The sequence below is a fragment of the Mytilus galloprovincialis genome, chromosome 11 (genome assembly GCF_965363235.1).
Source record: "Mytilus galloprovincialis chromosome 11, xbMytGall1.hap1.1, whole genome shotgun sequence".
NCBI classification, from domain to species: domain Eukaryota; kingdom Metazoa; phylum Mollusca; class Bivalvia; order Mytilida; family Mytilidae; genus Mytilus; species Mytilus galloprovincialis.
The window spans coordinates 86,014,999-86,027,741 of record NC_134848.1 but is presented as its reverse complement, the minus strand read 5'-3'; positions in this window follow the sequence as shown (position 1 = coordinate 86,027,741).

Genomic DNA, 12,743 nt, shown 5'->3' with positions numbered 1-12,743 from the left:
ATTTATAACATTGGGAGGAGTGAATTTAAAAGTTTAAAACATTACTTAAATGCAAATGCCGTAACCCCTCGATCACATGGTCTTCGTGGAAGAAATTTAACAAGGACATTCATTTGAAGTGATTGAAAATACGATAACATTTATCAAGCGGTATGCTGATGAATTTGGTCTCCCTCTACCGGCTGCGCCACGGGCAACCGACAATATCCCTCATATTCACGACGGGTGCCGCATGTGGAGCAGGATCTGCTTACCCTTCCGGAGCACCTGAAATCACCCCTAGTTTTTTGTGGGCTTCCTGTTGTTTATTCTTTAGTTTTCTATGTTGTGTCATGTGTACTATCTGTCTTTTTGTCTTTTTCATTTTTAGCCATGCCGTTGTCATTTTTTTTAGATTTATGAGTTTGATTGGTATCTATCGTCCCTCTTTTACATATACTAGTCAAAGGTGGATTGAAAACTTGAGAATCATGTATTGCTTCATTGTAACAATCTTTTAAATTAAATTAAATATTGTATACAAATGTATGTTGTCATGTCTCTCTTTATTACGATAAAAGGGCCGATCCAAATTTGAATTAATGCACGATATCGTTTATTTCACGACGTTGTCGTGAGATCTAATATTAAATATATGTATCTGTCAAAACCTTGAAAGGCGAAACTTTAAAAAAAAAAAAAAAAAAAAGTTAGAGTACAACGGTTTTTGTACTCAAATTGTATGACTATCAGCAAAATAATTATGAACAAAACTCAAATTGAGATTTTTTGGCATAAGGTCGATTTCTATCAGACATGGCTCAAATTATGTTCAAATAGGAACAATGTAATAATGACTTGAAGACAGTAATTTGCTTAATCTGTCAGAATGAGAACAATTCTCATCTAAACCTTCTGGTTTGTATTAAATACATCAAACATCCAAATGAATTCCATGTGACCTATAAAAAGGTAATTTTAAAGCGAGACGGAGACCATGTTGATATTTAGTTCAATTTGATCAAATTAGTAGTTTACATGTACATCTGGAAAGTCCCCAAACGCGTCTTTGAAGATGTTTGAAATGTGTCATGTTGAATTGATGTTATTCGTGATATAGAAACAGGAAGACTGTTCACATTATACGTGTGCATAATCGAACTTACAAATACATATTGTTTAAAAGCTTATGACAAGACGATATCAACCTTTTGTTGGTTGGTAGAGAAATGTTAGAAACTCGTAAGTCCGTTAAATAAAGAAGAAATTAAGTCAATGATTGTTTCCGTATAAATTAAAAATTTGTCATGTAGAAAAACCGCAAGGTTACTGAAACATTAAGACTTTTGATTTTATTTTAACTTATTCAGTATGTGCAAAATATGGGATATTTTCTTGAAATAAGGATTGCTTCTTTCTGCCAAATAACGAGACAAAACTTATATGAAACTTACTTGGTATGCAAATCTAAAATAAAAATGATAGAATTTTTTGGTTTATACTCTGCCATAGCGTAGTATCTTTCGATATAAATTAAAAAAAATATCATAAAAATGAAAGGTCACCGCGCAATTTCTCAAGCTAAACTAAGGTTGTGACAAAATGACACATTTTGTATGGATTATACAGGAAAAACACCATTTTGAGATTAGAAACTTGTTATGATATTGTAATTATTATGTTTATTTATGTTGGCCTAATTTGTGTTGTATGGCCTGATAGTTGTTTACCAAATAATTTTATAACTGTGCAGTTTATGAATGATTGGAACTTTCTAGAATGATCCTGATAAAAGATGCGTAACTTAAACTTCTACGTTATTCCAGAAACTTCCGTTGTAACTTTCCAGGATTTTCCACAATGTTCCATTATAGAGTGTTCTAGAATTTTCCATGACAATACTATATATACAGACACTAAAGTTAAAACTCTCATAATTAAACTTGGACATAGACATTGATAGACATTAGTATTCACAGCATTTGGATTGACACTTTTATTCTACAAACAACATCATACTGGATTGTGACATTAGTAGTGAACGTAATATTCAAATTGGATTCCGAAAGATTTCCGGATACAGATAAAGATAACAGATTGGACTCATATTTTGACAGTTAAGTTAACAGTAATATTTGTGTAATACCTTTTGTAAACTTTTGTATATTAAATATTGTTAAATTTTACTATTGATTTGTGTCTTTTGTTGGCTACAATTTAAAGGCGATTTCTGGCCGTAACAGAAATTGGGGGCTCGTCCTGGGATCTTAAAAATATTTTATTCAAAATTTGTTTAGTATTTGTATTATAACTAGCCAACAAAATTCTACAAAATGGCATTTGATGCTGGTAAATTTTTGAAAACGCCAGACCTGGAGAGTTTTGATAATTTAAAGAAAGAGGAATTAGTGTTGCTTGCTAAACAACTGAAATTAGTTTTTAAAGTATCTATGAGAAAACAAGTTATAAAAAATTTGGTTATAGACAAATTAGTTGAATCAGAAATTTTAGGTGAAGAGGCTCTTGATCTTAAGGTCGAAAACGTTGACGCCTTTAAATTAAAGCAGCTTGAATTAGAACATAAACTTAAATTAAAAGAACTGGAAATGAAGGAGACAGAGAAAATAAAAGAACTTGAAATGAAGGAAAGGTTGGAAATGGATAAAAAAGAAAAAGAAGATGAATTTAAATTAAAAGAACTTGAATTAAAATTAAAAGAACTTGAAATGAGGGAAAGGCTAGAGATGGAAAAAATGAAAATTGAAATTGGCAAAGAGGAAAATAACACTAACGTCCAGTCGAAATCAGATTATTTTGATGCAGCAAAAAATATACGTTTGGTTCCGAAATTTTGTGAAAAAACAGTTGATAAATATTTTCCACAGTTTGAGAAAATTGCAAATAATTTGAAATGGCCGAAACCATATTGGACTACGATGCTGCAAAGTGTTTTTGAGGGTAAGGCCGCTGAAATTTATTCCGCACTTCCATCAGAAAAAAGTTCTGATTATGACACGGTAAAACAGGAAGTTTTGAAAGCTTATGAGCTAGTACCAGAAGCATATAGACAGAAATTTAGATCTTATAAAAAGTTTGATTCACAAACATATGTGGAATTTGCTCGGGAAAAAGAAGATCTATTTGATAAATGGCTTACGTCAAAGAAAACAGATAACAATTTTGATAACCTAAGACAATTGATGTTATTAGAAGAGTTCAAACAATGTGTTCATTTAGACTTAAAAACACATTTAGACGACAAAACTGTTGAGTCAATACATGATGTAGCTGTTATTTCAGATAATTATACTCTTTCACATAAAAGAAGTTTCAAGGGTCAAAATGTTAATACTTCCAGTGGAAATTACAAAAATCAAAGCACTGAGCATACTGATAGTAAGCCTGTTTCACAGAATAAGAGTCAGTCCAGTTATAATATGTCTAGTCCAAAATTTGATACTTTTGAGAAGAAGTCACTGACTTGTGCTTATTGTAAGAAGATTGGTCACCTGATGGCTGATTGTTTTAGACTCCAGAAGAAGAATGAACGAGATAATAAGCCAAAGACCAGTGCTTGTACGACACCTTATATTACCAGTACATTGGAATGTCCTGCGAGTCAGGCTTTTAAGTCCAGTTTTTGTGATTACATGGAGGAATATAAACCCTTTATGTCTGATGGGTTTATTTCTATTGTTGATGATACCACTCTTCAGCCTATTAAGATTTTACGGGACACTGGAGCTTCTCAGTCTTTATTGTTAGAAGGTGTGTTGCCTTTGTCCGAGAAGACTTCTGTTGGTGCCTCCGTTTTGTTACAAGGTGTAGAGTTGGGTTGTATAGATGTTCCTCTCCATCGTATTTATCTGAAGTCAGATTTGATAACTGGACCAGTTATTGTAGGTGTTCGTCCTAATCTCCCTGTAGAGGGTGTTACATTATTGCTAGGAAATGATCTAGCTAGGAACAAAGTGGTTGCTGAACCAATTGTTACCAGTGAACCAGTGGTGGATGTTAAATCACCTGAAGATGATGCTGAATTGTATCCAGCTTGTGTTGTTACTAGGGCGATGGCTAGAAAACAACAAGATGAGAATTTGCAAGAAGACCAGTTTGATTACATGGACCTTTCTGACACTTTTATAGCTGATATTGAAGATCCTGGTAACTCAGAAAAGGCTATTATAAAACCACCTAGTGTTAACAAAAATGTTATTATGCCATGGCCAGATGTAAACAGCCATTCATTAGACCGAAATAATTTACTCGAAGAACAACATAAAGACCCTGAGGTTCTTCAGCTCAGCCAGAGGGCTCAACCACAGGAGGAAGCAGACAAAGTGGCCGAATGCTATTACCATCAGGACAGTATTTTAATGAGGAAGTGGAGGCCTCCTGATGCTACCCCAGAGGAGGAATGGAGAGTGGTATACCAAGTGGTGGTGCCTAAAGTTTATAGGCAAGAAATTATTGGTCTTGCCCACGACACCCCCTTGGCTGGACACTTAGGTATAAGGAAGACTTGCCTTAAGATATTGCAGCATTTCTACTGGCCCAGACTTCGAAATGATGTCGCAGAATACTGCAAATCATGCCATATATGCCAGGTTGTTGGTAAACCTAACCAGAAAATACCACCAGCACCACTTCTGCCTATTCCAGCCTTTGACGAACCTTTCAGCAGAGTTCTAATTGACTGCGTTGGACCTTTACCAAAGACCAAAACTGGAAATGCGTATTTATTGACAATCATGTGTACATCCACTCGTTTTCCAGAAGCTATTCCGCTCAGAAATATTAAGACACCTACTATCGTCAAAGCTTTGATCAAATTTTTCACATTAGTAGGACTTCCTAAGTCTATACAGTCCGACCAGGGATCAAATTTCATGTCAGGTTTATTTCAGCAAGTCGTATACCAGTTAGGGATTGCTCAGTACAGATCAAGTGCTTATCATCCAGAATCTCAAGGTGCCTTAGAACGTTTTCATCAAACATTGAAGAACATGATTAGAACTTTTTGTCTTCAATTTGACAGAGACTGGGATGATGGAGTTCACTTTCTACTTTTTGCAGTCCGAGAGGCTGTTCAAGAATCCCTTGGATTTAGTCCCTTTGAGTTGGTATTTGGCCATACTGTAAGGGGACCGTTAAAATTGATTAAGGAAAAGTGGCTTACTGAACATACTGACTTGAATCTTTTAGACTATGTATCTAGATTTAAAGAAAAATTGTATACTGCTTGTCAAATTGCTCAGAAAAACTTAAAAAATGTACAGAACAAGATGAAAATTTGGTATGATAAAGATGCCAGGGATAGAGTTTTTGAGCCTGGTGATAAGGTACTTGTATTTTTGCCAGTCCCTGGACATCCTTTACAGGCTAAATATTGTGGTCCTTATACAATAGAGAGTAAAATTAATGATTTGAATTATATTGTAAAAACTCCAGGTCGGCGCAAACAAAATAGAGTGTGTCATATTAATATGTTAAAACCATATTTTGAGCGTACTAATGTTCTATGTGATAGTAAACCAGTTGCCACTTTAGGCATGGTTAAATTTGAGAACAATCATGACAAACCAGATGTAATTGAACCACCTTTTAGTTCTAAAACTATGGAAGAGACAGTTAGATTGAAAAATTCAGAAATTTTGTCAAATTTAGATTCAAAACTTGCACATCTGTCTTTTGATCGTAGAGAAGAAATAAAAGCTTTGGTATTTTCTTTAAAAATCTTTTTCCAGATGTGCCAAACAAAACTACTGCTGTTTGTCATGATGTTGATGTAGGAGATGCTTCTCCAATTAAGCAACATCCTTACAGGCTCAATCCACTCAAACTTGAAGTTATGAGAAAAGAAATTAAATATATGCTTGACAATGATATTATTGAGCCGAGTAACAGTGAATGGAGCTCTCCTTGTCTCCTGGTGCCAAAACCAGATAAAACTTTTCGTTTCGTGACTGATTTCAGAAAAGTAAATTCAGTCTCAAAATCTGATTCCTATCCGATTCCAAGGATAGACGATTGTATTGACAATATTGGTCAAGCAAAATTTGTGAGCAAATTTGATTTATTGAAAGGTTATTGGCAAGTTCCATTGACACAGAGAGCTCGTGAAATATCAGCTTTTGTTACACCAGATGGCTTATTTCAATATACTGTAATGCCATTTGGCATGAAAAGTGCTCCAGCTACATTTCAAAGAATGATCAATAATGTTATAAAAGATTTAGACTGTTGTTATGCTTATATTGATGATCTTATTGTATGTAGTGATAGCTGGGAACAGCATTTAACACATTTGTATGATACTTTTGATAGATTGTCATATTCAAATTTGACTGTTAATCTTGGTAAAAGTGAATTTTGTCAGGCCACTGTTGATTATTTAGGTCATACAGTTGGCCAAGGTCAAGTAAAACCTATTATGGCTAAAGTGGAAGCTATTTCCAAATTTCCACCTCCTACAAATAGAAAACAACTTATGAGATATTTAGGCATGATAGGATTTTACAGGAAATTCTGTTCAAATTTTGCTACTGTTGTTCAACCATTGACTCATCTTTTACGAAAAGATTCTAAATTTATCTGGAGTGAAAATTGTCAAAAAGCTTTTGAAAATAGCAAATCACTTTTAATTAATAGTCCAGTTCTGATTACTCCAGACTTTGAAAAACAATTTAAACTTGCCGTTGATGCAAGCGATGTAGGAATAGGAGCTGTTTTATATCAAGAGACGGATGATAATGTTGAAAAACCTATATCATATTTTTCTAAGAAATTAGATAAACATCAGAAAAATTATTCAACTATTGAAAAAGAGTGTTTTGCAATGTTGTCAGCACTTCAACATTTTGATGTATATTTGAATCCCACTGTATATCCTATTCTTGTTTATACTGATCATAATCCTCTCACCTTCATGCATAAAATGAGAAACAAGAATCAGAGGTTGACTAGGTGGAGTTTATTGTTACAGGAATATGATGTAATTGTAAAACATATTAAGGGTAAAGATAATGTAATAGCTGATGCTTTATCTAGAGCTTATTAAATCACTTTGTATATATTATGTATTTTTGTTCATATTGTTCATGATAAGTTTTTGTTACACTAAAACTTCTTTTAAGGGGGGAGGTGTTATGATATTGTAATTATTATGTTTATTTATGTTGGCCTAATTTGTGTTGTATGGCCTGATAGTTGTTTACCAAATAATTTTATAACTGTGCAGTTTATGAATGATTGGAACTTTCTAGAATGATCCTGATAAAAGATGCGTAACTTAAACTTCTACGTTATTCCAGAAACTTCCGTTGTAACTTTCCAGGATTTTCCACAATGTTCCATTATAGAGTGTTCTAGAATTTTCCATGACAATACTATATATACAGACACTAAAGTTAAAACTCTCATAATTAAACTTGGACATAGACATTGATAGACATTAGTATTCACAGCATTTGGATTGACACTTTTATTCTACAAACAACATCATACTGGATTGTGACATTAGTAGTGAACGTAATATTCAAATTGGATTCCGAAAGATTTCCGGATACAGATAAAGATAACAGATTGGACTCATATTTTGACAGTTAAGTTAACAGTAATATTTGTGTAATACCTTTTGTAAACTTTTGTATATTAAATATTGTTAAATTTTACTATTGATTTGTGTCTTTTGTTGGCTACAATTTAAAGGCGATTTCTGGCCGTAACAAACTAAACTTAATGATAGAATTGTGAAATAAATTACAAAAAAGATAGCTTTCAGACAATGCTTTGAGAATATCAAAAGAAAAGATAGGGGATGTTTTTATCCGACTAAAATACAAAATAAAAAATATGCAAATTCCATGTAGATTCCTTCAGAAAATGCATTGTTTTAGAGTTATCTCCCTTTTAAAAAACGCCAATTTGAAACATTTAAAACAACCAAAAATAGGAAACTTGTAAACATTTTAATATTGATCAGTTATATTCTGATGGATTGGTTTTTTTAAATGAAAATTCACATCAATTATCTGCATTCATGCATCAAAATTTGCTAACTTAATAGAAAATCTGGTTCTCTGTTTTTTACAATTTAAGAAGGCGAAATTGGTCTAGTTATCTGCCAAAATCAGCAAATTTGGAAACAGATTTGCAATTTAGTGGTTAGACTGTTTATTTGTAAAAAGAAAACTTGGTAATTCATTGTATTATTCAAAAAAAATTTAACAAATATCAACCTTTTTGGTTTTTAAATTATTTTTTTTTCAAATGAGCCACTAAAAAGGTGATAACTTTTAGTAAAAATAAAATCATACTGGGCTAAGAGGGATTTTTTTTAATTTTTACTTGTGGCTAGAAAACAAGTTCGGTGACACCATGTTTTCTTTTATTTTCTTAAAACATATTATGAAAGCTATCTTCTCACAATTTGTTTTATGCACTCTTATCACCGTGAAAGGAATAAAAATATTAAAGCATGGCAAGTAAGATTTATATATATAAAGATGAGGGGAGGGGAAAATATGTAAACGTTCTATTTCACAAAAACAGTATTTGCCTCCGGTGATTAGATTCTTTAATGTATTTATGTATAAGAGATAATAATAATAAAACGACAAACATAGAAATATTTCAATCTTGATTTTTACTTCAATAGGACGATACATGTACCTTGAAGAAAGCCATCACTCTTTCTTCTTTCTTTTCTTGTCAGATCATGAAGAGACTGGCCCTGAAATACAATCAAACAATTTTAATAGTTTATCTCACCAAGTAAGAAAATGTGATATTACTGTATAAACATTAATTTTCGTGTGTTTGAAATTTCGTGGTTTTTAAGTTCACAAAACAATTTTGTAAATGTCACTTTATTATTGACAATATTCAATGAAACTGATCTGAACAGTCGCTGTTTGGGAAAAATCAATAATTGCATTTCATAGTAACAGTGAGCACCATTCATGTGTTGTAACCTGCTAATTGACTTTTCCACACCTTTGATGGTTTATCCAAATACTATGATTGTGTAATAAATGTATTACCACTTTTTGCATTGCAGACGCATTCGACTGTTAAATGACATTGATTGACAGCTAGCTAGTTCTTGATCATTATTTATTACTGTACAAACAAAAGATCAGGATTACCATCTGACTTAACGGAAACCTTAGATTATCGATGTCTAATCAATTAAGTATATACTTCACTGAATGCATCTATGTTCAGAAATTATATAATATCAATGAGATTTTTTCTTATCCACGAAATAAACGTTCTTATATCCATCACGAAAACTTCTGCTTCTACATTACAATAACTTCTTTTTTATTTTTTCAAGAAATTTTACATTTTTCTTTGGCTTTTTAAAACAGAGCCTTTATTTATCAAATCTTCATTGTTTTCTTAGTTCATATAGGGAAATCTAACAAACTGACTATAATTATCTTCTATAAATGAGAAAAATGCAATATGAATAAAACAACCGATTATCAATGTTCCCACAACTTCTAATTGTTTGAACTGGTTTCATCTTTAGCGTTGACTATTTATCTTTGGAAAGCAATGACATAACTTTTATCAAAATAAGATAACAATTAATTTTAAGATTTATACAAGATACTTTACAACACGAATCAATTTTCGAACAGACGAACGAACAGCATTTATATATCCGACGATGTGATGCTGAGGGAGACCACATATGTCAACAATTCACCTCAGTCTGATCGGAAATATATATGTAGGACTCTAAAGTGCGATGGTACTCTAAAGTGCGATAGTCACGCTAAAATGCAATGGTATACGCCAAAGTACGATGGTGTATCACGCTAAAGTGCGATGGTTGTTTGTTCTCTAAAGTATGTTGGTGTATTACGCTAAAGTGCGATGGTTCAAAGGGTAAGATTCGAGAGGTAAAAATATCGAGGTTATAAAAAGTTTTGCAAAAGCTAGTATGCTAAGGTATAACATATGTGATAGGCTTTATAATTTTCCGGTAGGCTTAAATGATTGTTTCTAATTAAACAAGTTCGACCAAGTTATAAAAAAATGCTATGAAGGTACTAATTCATGTGTCGCAAAAAATGTTCGCCTAGCTTTCTCCTTTTTTCTTAGCGAGAACAAAAACATGTTTTATTTTCCTACTATGTACAGTAAAAACAAATGTTTAAGCAGAAAATTTATAATTCACACATAAAAACAAGTATGTCTATTTTGGACGTATCTTTTATCAAAATCGACAGCATTTTAACGAGGATCACAAAGTAAACTGCCACATAAGGATGCTTCAAATGTATCAGTTTGCTTTTAATAGAAGCAGGTTACTGTTTTGGATGTATTTAGTATATTTGTTGACTACATAATACAAGTCCTTCCAGCACTCGAAAAAAATAAACATTGCGCTACAGCCGACAAAGAACGGTTAATTTTACTTGTATTAAAGTAATGAACATTTACTGTATAATTTAATAAAAAAATTATCTTCCGGCATATTCATTTTTTGTTTGTATAAACGACTGTAAACGTCATAATCTAATACATTTCTTACGTCTATATTTTCGCAGACCATCGCACTTTAGCGTATACCATCGCAGTTTAGCGTAACCATCGCACTTAGGCGTTCTCATCGCACCTTAGAGTCCTACATATATATGATTTTAGGTAGGAATATGAACATATTTAATAAAATTGAGAATGGAAATGGGGAATGTGTCAAAGAGACAACAACCCAACCATAGAAAAAACACAACAGCCCAACCAGCAGAAGGTTACCATTAGGTCTTCAATGTAGCGAGAAATTTCCGCACCCGGAGGCGTCCTTCAGCTGGCTCCTTAACAAATATATACTAGTTCAGTGATAATCAACGCCATATTAATTTCCAAATTTTACACAAGAAACTAAAATTGCAATAATACAAGACTAACAAAGGCCAGAGGCTCCTGACTTGGGACAGGCGCAAAAATGCGGCGGGGTTAAACATGTTTGTGAAATTTCAATCCTCCCTCTTTACCTCTGGCCAATATATAAAAGTAAATGCATAACAATACGCACATTAAAACTCAGTTCAAGAGAAGTCCGAGTCTGATGTCAGAAGATGTAAACAAAGAAAAAAAATGACAATAATACATAAACAACAACAGACTACTAGCAGTTAACTGACATGCCAGCTCCAGACTTCAATTAAACTGACTGAAATATTATTGATATATCATATGAACATCAGGCACACTCCTTCCCGTTAGGGGTATACTATCATATCATCATAGCATATATGAGAACAACAACTAGTTTTGAATAAATGAGTTTAGTTCCGATGCAAAGACCCTATAAAAGAGGTACGAAAGATACCAATGGGAAGTCAAACTCATAAATCTAAAACAAACTGACAGCGCCATGGCTAAAAATGAAAAAAAAACAGAAAAACAAAGTACACATGACACAACATAGAAAACTAAAGAATAAACAACACGAACCCAACCAAAAACTAGAGGTGATCTCAGGTGCTCCGGAAGGGTAAACATATCCTGCTCCACATGCGGCATCCATCGTGTTGCTTATGTAATTACAAATCTTGTGAATAGTCTAGTCTAATTCGTTAGGTCACATTAATGAAAGGGAAAGGGATTGTAGTTACGACGTAAGGAACATATCCGATATCATTTGTGAAACGGTTATTCCATAACGGTCAACCAACTCGTGATGGTGTCCGTAAAATTTACGAAGGAATGATTTCAAATTCACCGTCAATATCTTTTGACTCTACTTTCCGCTATATACTAGTAGATGATGTTCTTTCACTAAACAATTCAAAATTTGGTGACTATGTAGAACGCATCTATCCCATCGAACTAGAGATAAAGAATACTACAGATACAGTCGGTTTCATATCTTGACTTACATCTAGAAATTGACAATGAGGATCGGTTGAAAACAAAACTTTACGACAAAAGAGATGATTTCAGCTTTCCAATTGTGGACTTTCCATTTCTAAGTAGCAACATTTCAGAAGCATCTGCATACCGGGTATATATCTCCCAATTGATACGATATTCCCGTGCTTGTATTTCCTATCATGATTTTCTTGATAGAGGGTTGCTGCTTACAGGGAAGCTATTAAACCAAGAGTTCCAAACGGCGAAGTTGAAATCATCCCTTCATAAATATTTCATGAATGTGACCTACCGAATTAGACTACATGTATTTATCGGACTTGTTATCACATAAGCAACACGACGGGTGCCACATATAAACCAGGATCTGCTTGCCCTTTCGGAGCACCGGAGATCATCCCTAGTTTTAGTTTTATATGTTGTGTCATGTGTACTATTGTTTGTCTGTTTATCTTTTTCATTTTTAGCCATGGCGTTGTCAAAATATTTTCGATTTATGAGTTTGAATGTCCTTTTGGTACCTTTTGTTCCTCTTCTAGGAGTATCCGGCCTTTAATATTCTTGTGTAATTTTTAATTAAAGTTTCTTTTATATATTTTAGAAGCAAGTATGGCGTCCATTATCACTGAACTAGAACTAAAAAAATAGGGGTCAGCCGACACCTGCCTCCGGGTGAGGAATTTTATTGCTACCGTAGGTTTACTAGTCTACAACTTAGTAGTGAACTATGGGTTATTTAATAGAGGTATTTGGTCGAGTCTTTTTTTGTCCCTTTGACACATTTCCTATTTACTTTCTCAATTTTGATAGTGTGTTCTCTCCTAAACTGTAATAAATATGAGATATTTATAAAAACAACTGATACATTAGAG